At 41.1% G+C, this 10,744-nt stretch overlaps 1 long non-coding RNA gene across 14 annotated transcripts; it reads right to left on the bottom strand.

The window, feature by feature from the left end:
* Positions 1-1,434: 1,434 nt before the first annotated feature.
* LOC119337409 lies at positions 1,435-8,153 on the bottom strand. Of its 14 annotated transcripts, none has more exons than XR_005163311.1 (10): positions 7,736-8,152; positions 7,544-7,585; positions 7,389-7,449; positions 6,372-6,934; positions 5,587-5,778; positions 4,213-4,333; positions 3,371-3,452; positions 2,452-2,584; positions 2,015-2,104; positions 1,435-1,775 (listed from the first exon to the last, which is right to left on the bottom strand). It is a non-coding gene; the product is annotated as an uncharacterized LOC119337409 (long non-coding RNA). The 14 variants fall into 14 exon arrangements; XR_005163309.1 differs by having other exon boundaries at positions 1,435-1,782; XR_005163305.1 differs by having other exon boundaries at positions 1,435-1,938.
* Positions 8,154-10,744: the final 2,591 nt, after the last annotated feature.

The following is a 10,744-nucleotide window of genomic DNA, read 5'->3' on the forward strand; positions in this document are numbered from 1 at the left end:
ATTTGATTTATATGCACAAAATGCATGTTAAATTTAGAAAATGTCTTAAATATAGCAAACGATACCTGAGATGCGTCAGAAAATCAAACCCATCGTATAATGGTGATTGCGTACCATGGAAATTTTTATGAGGCCAAACGATGAAGTCACCGGCTACTGGAGTTTGAATTGACATGTTTCCTTTTGGAAACCATGATCCTTCTTCTGAGATGCTCCGGTTTCCAAGGAGCGATCATCAAAACTTCTGCCAAACTTTATGATTTTTTTTCCATGGGGTCATGAGAGCAATGCCACGGTCATACACCGATTTTCATGACGCCGGGCTCCATCTGAATTTACTATAACTAGTTGACCCGTTGCGCCAAATGGCGCAAAGACCTGCTAAAGACATGCTCTCGATGAGAATAGTTTCATGCTGCAAGAACCTTCAACTAAATCATGCTTTTTTGAACATCTTTATTACGTTGTTAAATAATAGTATGGGAAAAGGGAAACTTTGCATAATATGAATATGTTCAGTTTGAAAATATGGCCACCATGATGAGAGAGTAACGTTGGCATGGTTGTATTTTTTAGCAAGTTTGAAAACATGATTATCATGATGAGAAACCTGGCCGTGCATCTTTTTCCTGCAAAAAAAGAGGGGAAAAGATAAGAAACCTAAGAAAAAAACATGTCTTCGTTGTGCATATACGAAGATATAGGGATCAGGAGGTATTAGGATAGCCCATACCTGCAAAAAAAGAGGGAAAAAGATAAGAAACCTAAGAAAAAACATGTCTTTGTTGTGCATATACAGAGATATAGGGATCAAGAGGTATTAGGATAGCCCATATGTTATTTAGCCCAGCCCACATAGAGCAATGCATGTGGCCCGTGAGGAGCTGAATATGAAGCGGCAGGGGGCGGATCCAGCGGAGACTGTCCATCCCCTTCCTTTCTTTCTCGGTTCCTTAGCTGGGTGACAGAGGCGTTTCCTCAACCGCCGACCAGTGTGATTTCTTATTCGTTGCGCCAATTGGTGCAGAGACCCGCTAAAGCCATGTTGTCGATGAAAATAGTTTCGTTTTGCAAGGACATATTCAGTACTTGTTGTAGAAAGCCCATATATTAGACCATACTCTTTTGAAAATGTCTATCACATTGTGAAATCTAAGTTTGAAAAAAAATGTGTGTAACCGTTGCACCAAAAAATTATATTTGTAAACACTGCTCATTGTGCTGAAAGGCACCGAGTCCTATTTAAAACCATGTACGTGCTAAAAATATTTGAATTTTTTTAGTAACTATGTTTGACCAAATAAATACGGTAAGAACTTAGTAAAAGTTTAATTGATTGTCTGTTTAAGCTTACATAAAATGCAAGCTAATGACAACAGAGCACAGTTGTATCATGTGCAACAGCAGACAAAATTAGTTAGCAAATAAACTGTCTGAAGGGAACCAACCATTTCAGAGTAGTTTATTCCACATCTCATTAGTAGTTTATTCCACATCTCATTCTCCTCGAAAATGATCCCAAGTGGCCATCAACGAAAATACAATTGTTTTGATACAACAACGGTAAGAGAAATGAGTAACCATCAAAGAAACAAAACGTTTAAATTAGCTTTTTCTAACCATGGATGAGAGTTGCATGTGAACTTTATAAAAGAAGGCCAACGTCAAGGAACATCATGTTGACATACTCATCCTGCTCTCCGTTCTTGTCATCAGCCCCGGCAATCAGCTCCTGACCAACACCTTAAGCAACAACCACAACAATGCCCCTTCTTCTTTATCCTTGCATATACAGGAACTCAATCAGGTCAAGAAAAAAAGATATGAATCAACTCTCAAGATCAAGTGAGATGGGTGCCTTCCCTGTCTACTACCGCCAGGCTCAACACCAACTCCAACTATCAAGCACATGTCGCCTTTCCACAACATGACAACACTCTTCAAAGCAACAAACAAAAAGATTGGGCCTACACTGATGCCTCATTGCCTCAGAAGAATAAAAGAGGGAGCTCACTTTGATGAGTTGGAATTAGATGCACTCGTTGTAGCTCGACCATGCTGTGCCCATGGTCTGGACCGGCAGTGGGACCGGCGCTCCCGCTGCCTATACAGTCTATTGCGGGTTAGAAGACGTGTCGAGCCTCCTCGTAGGTTAGAATATAGTTTTATTCTAGATCATTATCAGTCTCTGTAAACTTTTAAGCAGATGATGCAATCAAAATAATTCCAAAATAAATGATATACTGATGAGAAAAGGTTAGGATTCTGATAGAAATAGCCAGCCTTCTACTGGCTATATTTCTGAAGTTATTTTCTATTATTGTATAAGAACAACAAGATTTATAGGGTGAGATCAGGTCATGGACATGCTACAACTTTTTTAAAGGGAAAAAGGTTCACCAAAGAACAATCCATAGCAAAAGAAGCATCAAATTGGATCCATTACATTACCCTCTGCTTGATTTTCTGACCAGCAGCAGGATCCTTTTTAAATAAGCTCGTAAGAAACCAGGATGACATCCTTCAAAGGCCTAGGTGTTTCTTCGACTCTTCTAGCCAAGAACATGCAGACAGTAGCGATTGTCTGTATATATGTTAGATTCAGACTTCATTTGCCCATTCGCCATGAAAAAATAAGAATAACTGCATAACAAATAGTGTAGAGTACTAATATTCTGTCAAGACATAGAGGAAAATCACACCATTACCACTTCTGCTGCAGATAAGAACACAAGAAATCACATGCACTCCTATTTCAGTAAACACGCTTGGTACTACTTCATGGATAGGGTGATTTTCAAATGCTTTCACGTTCAATAATTTAAGAGTAACTGGGCCTAAATCAACTCTGCTGGGTGTTTGAGAGCTGTACCAGCCAAAATATTCATGATAAACCCTCAACCCTGCATAATTGATAAAATGGTGTGCCCATCTGTGAACTGCTATTTAGTAACAAGGTCTCAGGCTCTTCTAAACTAAAATCCCCACATCACACCAAGAGGGTGTACATCTGTGCATCTTATCCTCATAGAAAATACCTACTTTTTATAACCACCCCCTGCAGTTCACAAAAGTACAAGTTGTTTTGACATCTACAGAGTCTGCTGCTAGCTTCAGCGCCAACTTCTATTGGACTGGAGAAGTACAAAGTGTATTATTAGCTATTAATGCCTCTCTATGGAGAGAACAATCACCAAACTGGAAAACCATGGAGATACAAACTATTTGTTATTTTTATTCAAACTAAACTATGAGGCAAAAACAGAATATTATAAACTCAAATAAAGTATCTACATGTTATAAAGTGAGAAGCTGCACTTCAACAAATATTTAAAAATTGGACTATAGTTAGTCATTGACTAACACTTACTCGTCTATCATTTGTTGCATGAGACTGACGAAGGTAAAAACGGTGACAGAACACAATAGATGTAGCAATTGTCACCTGTGGCCTACATACAAAGAAACAATTCAACATAAGTTGACAGTATAATTCCAGCAAGAGTTGTTGCATTATCTCCACGTGTAATAAAAACTAAAGATACGAGCACAACAATTTTTATCGCACTTGCAAACTATCAAAGATGTGATGCGTACCATGTAAGCCTTCAAGGGCCAAAAGAAAAAATGCATACAAACATGCATTGCCCAAAACAATTCTAAAATGCCAAACCACCATCATACAGGGCATATTTTCAGTATATCTTAACATTTCATATGATATGATAATTTATCGTATTTATGGAGAAAAAAACCAACCAGCAGTTCAGTCAGAAAAAATGTGCTTGCCATAAGAGTGCTCCATGAAGAAGTAAAATATTATCTTATCAGACAAACAATTGAATATCTCTGGACCAAATATATGCTGGTGTAAAACAAAAACACACCAGGACTAACCACTGTATGTTTGAGTGAAAAAACAAAACTGAAGTAATAAGAAAAACCAAAACTACAGTAATAAGATAAACAAATACGGCTATGTATGGATTAACAACACTAACCACTGTATGTTTGAGTGAAAAACCAAAATTGCAGTAATAAGATAAAAAAATGTTCTCAAGGTCACAGCAACGCACATTTTAACCAACAAAGATCAACATGAACCCGTAATGTGACATATTGGCAACAACGATTGCAATAATTTATAATCATCTGGCTTCTCAATAAGGGATGCAAGCAAGGAATTAATTTGTAGATAATGGAGTTGGATACCTCCAAATTTATACAGAATGTCACAGGTGCACACGGAACCCCGAAAAACTGTGGTGGCAGTCATCCGGTAAATCATCTTCCGTTGGCCTGAAGCCTACCTCATACAACAGATCCAACCAACCTATAATTAAGTATGTAAGATACTGAAAAAATAAGGCAAATACTGGTGGAAGAAGTTAAGTTAAGTACAAATTCATTCAATGAGTTAGTAGTATGTCGACCATGAAGTCTATGTGATCCGAAGGATTGCTTTGGCCGCTTTGTTCAGAATATCATAAGAAGGATGTTCAAACAAGTGGCAGAGACAGGGATTCAGTGCTAATTGGCTCATGAACTGAGCAAAATTAATGGTTATTTGTTGTTAAAGTCAGCACTCGGCCCCACCGAGGACTCCCTGGCCGGCCAAGTTACACCGCTCTCTCGGCGTCGCCGTTGCGAAGTAGGCTCCCGGCCGGAGGCAAAGACGCCGAGGTAAGCCAACTGCCAACCAATTGCACTTGCATAGTACGTCCATGCCCTCTTTTTATTGTTCGTACGACGTGGGTGCTAATATTAAATTACTGAATTGAACTGAACTAAAGCCTGACCTGTTCTTTGTATCCACGAGCTCGACATTTAATTAAGCATCCCACAAAGCATTGGCATCTTAAGATTCGATTACCAGTGCTAGCCAAGGGAAATTATTTTATTTGATGTTGCTTCGAGTGACAAAACAAAACATGCCCTATGGCCACCTTGTTGTCAGACTGGATGCTACCTCGGGAAAGGCACAAATATCAACAGAAAGAACCTATCAACCTTATTTATGTACCAGCATGGGGACACTATTGAAGGAAATGATGCACATTTTTGTATTTCTTAACGACCGCCGACCCTGAGGCCTGAACAATGAACCAAATTTGGCATCTTGAGTTGCTCATTTTGTATACCTTCACCGGCTGCCATTACCAACTATCATTAGTGACTATCAGCAAGGATCGCAAATTTACTATTTCATACAAACATTCTCATGGTGAGAGGAGACATGCATGACAACATAGATAATGGAGGTTATATACGCCACTATGTTCCATGTTTCTGCAGGTTACATATGTCTGAACAGTTTTAATCTTACGCTCTACCAACCCTAATTCAACATTTGGTCTTAATGCTACTTAAAGAAAGCCAGCTCCTTTGCACATGTTTTGAGTGATATAAGCTCATTCAATGCCACTGGGGTATATAAGCTCATTCAGTGACCAACCTGTATTTAACTCCAGGTTGAGGAAACCACATGCATATAATAAAAATGGATGTTGGCATGAGAATAAGATGTAAAACATGAATGACCAAATATATAGAATGCATCTACATTTCCTGTGGTGTATTTAGTACCTGCCGAGCCTCTAAGGTTGGAAACTGCCAATTGTGCAAACATAAGGCAGGATTTCCGTAATATCCACCGGATCTGAAATGAACATGAGCTCACCACCAAAAGAAGGAACTCCTACCCGGTGCTTAATACCAGACTGTAAAGCCCACTCCTTGTACAACACGTCTATTTCTTCCAATGTCTCGATGTGTTTGCTGACAAAATTAAAGAGAGAAATAAAAAATTACTATAAAACTAAAATAGTTTATACGGAGTACAACGTGTATAGTTAATCTGGCCTAAAATTATTTTCTAATCACGCTTATTAGGCAAGGAAATAAAATTTCATAGTGACCTAAACTGAAGATATGGTTGTGACTGCATAGATCTAAACTAAATCACGACATGATTTTTTTGAACAAAGCACAAACAAAAAATATATTAGCGTATAATAACACAAAACCTCAAATTTATTCACTCCAGCGAGCAACTATGTGAACATGTCCATCCCACCCATTGTATGGTGTTCACTTTCGTTTTGCTCCTGCTTCTTTTTGCTTTTACGAAAAAGAGGGGAGAAGTCAAAGAAGGAAAGGTGTCTGCACGCGCCGATGAATCGGGGCCGAAGGGAGGAGGCGGCATGGGGAGAGAAAGAACGGGTGAATCACTGGAAACTGTATGGGCCAAAATTAATCTTCAGAGAACATAGGAAATACTAAATAAGCAAAAGGATAATCCCTGGAAATGCAATACATGTTGCAAAACAGTCAAGATCATCTGTAAAAATATGACAAAATACACATCTTACCCTTCTACTTGCACTCCTCGACGTCCTGCTCCTTCTCCCTGTCATTGGCTGCCTCCCCTCTCTTGCAGCCACACCCCAGATCCAGAACATTAAAATGATCAGCAGACCAAGCACCATGATAGCACCGACATAAACGATAATACACGTGTACCTAGGAAATAGAGCAGCTAACCTTAACGAGAAGAACAGAGATGCAACAGATCGTAGAACCTCCAAACAAATGGGAACGATCTGGTCAGAGCAAAAACAGTACATAGAAGCAAAAGAACACTGCACAAATAAGAAGTTAGATTCTGGCACAAGAGAGGGATTTCATCGCCTCCAGCTTGAGCTTGCCTGCGGGCTATCTTACATTGCATCCGACTCAAAGGCAAGGTGAGGAGGCAGGGGGAGCAAAAGGGATGGGAGGAGGACCTATGAGGGCGATGACGTCGTCCTTGCCTGCCTTGTAGGAGAGGACGCTTCTAGAGACACATGCTTGCACTCACCGGCGCTCGCTGTCGCCCAGTCGATACAATTAAAATGTAGAATAATTGGGAACAATCACTCTGAGCAACTGCTATCTGTTCAAAGGTTCATGGTATAAGTCCATCCATAAAAGGGTGTGAGCCCCTCAATATGCCAACTAAATATTGTGTCCAGTGAGTGAACTATTAACTCTCTATCATGATACTCATAGTGATACTGAAAAAATAAAAAGGCCTCAATTTGCATAACTAAGAGGAGAAAATCTGATGCATAAGTATAGATATGTGATATAAATATGGCCTTGGCTAAAAAAGGAATCAACTGGCCAGGAATATAAGGTCGTTAGATAAATACCAGCAAGTAATTAATTGATCAAAATTAATTGGGAACAATCACTCTGAGCAACTAACAATAATAAACATCACCAACTCAGTTCTCTAGAAGAACAAGAAGCCTGTCTATAGACATACCAATGAGAAAAGGATGTGCAAACCATGGCATGGATACACACAAAAAAATGAAGATAAAGCATCTGAAGGAAAAGAATACCATGATGTCACAGTTTGCCATATGTGTCCTCCAAATGAGCAGAACTACAACTGCTAGCATCCTGTAAAAAGAATAGATCGATTCGACCTAGATGTAAGCACATGTGACACGCACACAAGAAGACATGAGAATGAAAGCATGGAGAAATCACCAACCTGTCAGACCAAAGCGACAAGTGGTAAACCGAAGGTTAGCACCTGCAAATACAACACCCAAGCATCAGAGTAGGCAACTTAGTTAAATAACAAAAAAAAATGAAGAGGGAATCAGGGGAATAAGCAGAGCAACGCGGGAGGAGAAGGGTGGGGGTGTGGCCCACGCAGGAGAATGGTGGCTAGGGTTTCTACCTGCTGCTGGCCAGCGCTGTTCGGTAAGACCCGTCGTGTAGCCCGGCATAGGAGGGCCGCGATTTGCAGACCAGGCTGTCCTCGATGACGAGCATTGCAGGGAGGACAAACTCCTCATCCCAGCCAGAAATTCGGCCGCTGGCCAGTTCCGGGGGAGAGACGGCAGGCCGGCCTGGCTGCCTCCCGCCGCTGGCCTGCTGGCCGTCCACAGCTCCTCCCCCCCAGCGAGAAAACCTGGCCTCCCCAATGCGGCTGCGACAGGAGAAGGGATGGTGGAGGAGGAGGAGGAGGCGGAGCCCGCTCGGGGTGGAGCACGGGAGGATGGAGGCGGCCGTGGGATTGGGGAAAGGGGTCTAGGGTTCCACGACTGGAAGCATGCCGCGCGCGAGGAGAGGATTGGCCAAAATCCTTTCGCACCTGCGCGACGTTTCACCCAGTCGATAGATGCCAGAAACGAGCCCACCAGTCATACTCTAAAAAAACTTACCGACGGGTAAATATTAGATTTACCAGAGGTGAAAATCTGATGGCCCAGGCTCAGAACGAGGACGATCCGACGGTCGCGAATGCATGACATCGAGGGATCACCGTGGAAGCGAGTTGGCTAGCCTCTGTATTGTTTTAAATTAAAATACCAACTAGGCCTATGCCGGTGGCCGCACCTTGCAGCAAAAATGTTTGAACTTCTCCCCGCTTCTTGGACAATGGATGAAAACTCACAAAGCGACACAAAAATCTTTTGTACACCTTCTTTGCTGACACTCACATGTAGTCATAGTAGGCTTTTGCTTTTATGTGCACTAAATGCAAGATAACTGCAAAAAACTGGCTTAAATGTAGCAGACGAGACCTGAAATGCGCCAGAAAATCAAACGTAGGGTATATTGGTGATTTTTACCATGAAAAGAATTTTTAGGCGGAATGATGAAGTCACTGATGATTTGAGTCTGAAGTGTCATGTCTCCTTTTGGCAACTATGGTCCTTATTTTGAGATCCTCCGATTTGAAGGTGTAAGCATCAAAACTTGTGCCAAACTTTACCAAAACTTTTCCATGGGGTCATGAGAGCACACCATGGTGACACACTGATTTTCATGATTTACAAACTATATATGCATTTCCTATAATAAAATACCAACAAGGCCTACGCCTTTGGCCGCACCATGCGGTCGAAATGTTTAAAAAAATGCGTTTCTCGGACAATGAATGAAAACTCGCAAAGTGACACACAAATGATCTTGCTAACACCCACGTGTAGTTGCGACACGGTTATGTGTGTGTGTGTGTGTGTGTGTGTGTGTGTGTGTGTGTGTGTGTGTGTGTGGTACATGCAAAAAATGGCTAAAATATAGCAAACGAGATCTCAAATGCACCAGAAACTAGAACCTTATGGAACAATGGTGATTGTTTACCATGGAACACAATTCGAGGCAAAATGATGAACTCGTGTTTTCATTCTAATGAAAAAATGTTGTTAATTGATGTAAAATTTATCAAACAGCACATGGTTCATTCACAAAAGCCGTGTGCCTACCAAACCGTGACCCCCCAAAAATTCATAATGCATTGTTGAAGTTGTGGGTAATGGTTGAACATAGCAAGAGTGCTAGGGTGAATGATAATCTTGAAAGTGCTTTAACTATTCACCATCTAACAGAAGAGAAGAACAAGCTGGACGCCGACTATGACAAGCTAGTCCAAGATATGCATGAACTTATGAATTTCTCGAAGGAAAGGGTGCTGGATTTCAGTTATCTGCAGTCTAACCTTACATATCAGCAACAATGCAGAAGTGAACTGGTGGCTGATATGAAGGCAAAGATGGCAAAGAAAGATGCAGAGACCCAGAAGCTTAATCAGAAGTATGAACTGCTGGTTAACCTAACAAGAGCTCAAGCAATAGTCATCCAGAACTAGAAGTTGAAGAATATGAAAGAGAAGGAATTGCTAGTGGAGCTAGGATGAATTTGGAGTTGAAGAATGCAAAGCTCACAAATTCTGAGGAGAAGCTCAACCAAGAGAAGCTAGAGTTGAAGCTTCAGGTTGCTTATCTGCTTAAGGGAAAGGAAAAGCATAGTGAAGAGAAGGGCCAACTAGAGCTTCAGATTGCTGAGCTCATGAAGGGAGAGGAGAAGCTCAAGGAGAAGATCAAGGGGATCTAGGCCAACTTAGAGAACTGAACAAGATGAATATGAGATTAGAGGGCATTGCTGACCTTTTGGGAAGGATGGTTGTGTAATGACCTAGTAACTTAGAATTATGGTTGTGTAGTGTATGGTTGTACTAATTGTGAACTATAGGTGTGTATATATCTAGTAGTTATGCTATTCATCCTTTTGTGAGCAAAGGATGAACCATGCATTTGAACTCCACTATGTATTGTGAACAATGGTTGTGTATGCCTGTAATCTGTTGAACGCCACTAAGTATTGTGTGCTATGATTGCTAGACTAAAATTGAGGATATATCATGCATTGGAAGATGGATCGGATATAGTAGATGCTTACATGCTTATGTTATAGTGCCTCAATATTACGTGTCATGATTGCTAGACTTCAAATTATGATTTCTCATGCACTAGGTTTTATATTAGATGCTTATGTTAGCATTGGAAGACTACTAGATGCTTATGTTAACATTGGTAGATGCCTCAATATTATACGCTTATGTTATATCATGCATTCGAACCCTAAATGGTAGGTTTAGCTGGTTCTGTCGACCCCGACGCACCCTAAACCTAAAGACTAGGTTTAGGTGCTTCCGTCGACCCCGAGCCACCCTAAACCCTAAATGGTAGGTTTAGGTGGGTTTTTCGACCCCGAGCCACCCTAAACCCTAAATGGTAGGTTTAGGTGGTTCCATTGACCCCGAGGCATCGTAAACCCTAAGGACTAGGTTTAGGTGGTTTCGTCGACCCCGAGGCATCGTAAACCCTAAGGACTAGGTTTAGGTGGTTTCGTCGACCCCGAGCCAACCTTAACCTAAATGGTAGGCTTAGGTGGTTCCGTC

This window comes from Triticum dicoccoides, chromosome 7B (genome assembly GCF_002162155.2).
Source record: "Triticum dicoccoides isolate Atlit2015 ecotype Zavitan chromosome 7B, WEW_v2.0, whole genome shotgun sequence".
In the NCBI taxonomy this organism is placed as follows: domain Eukaryota; kingdom Viridiplantae; phylum Streptophyta; class Magnoliopsida; order Poales; family Poaceae; genus Triticum; species Triticum dicoccoides.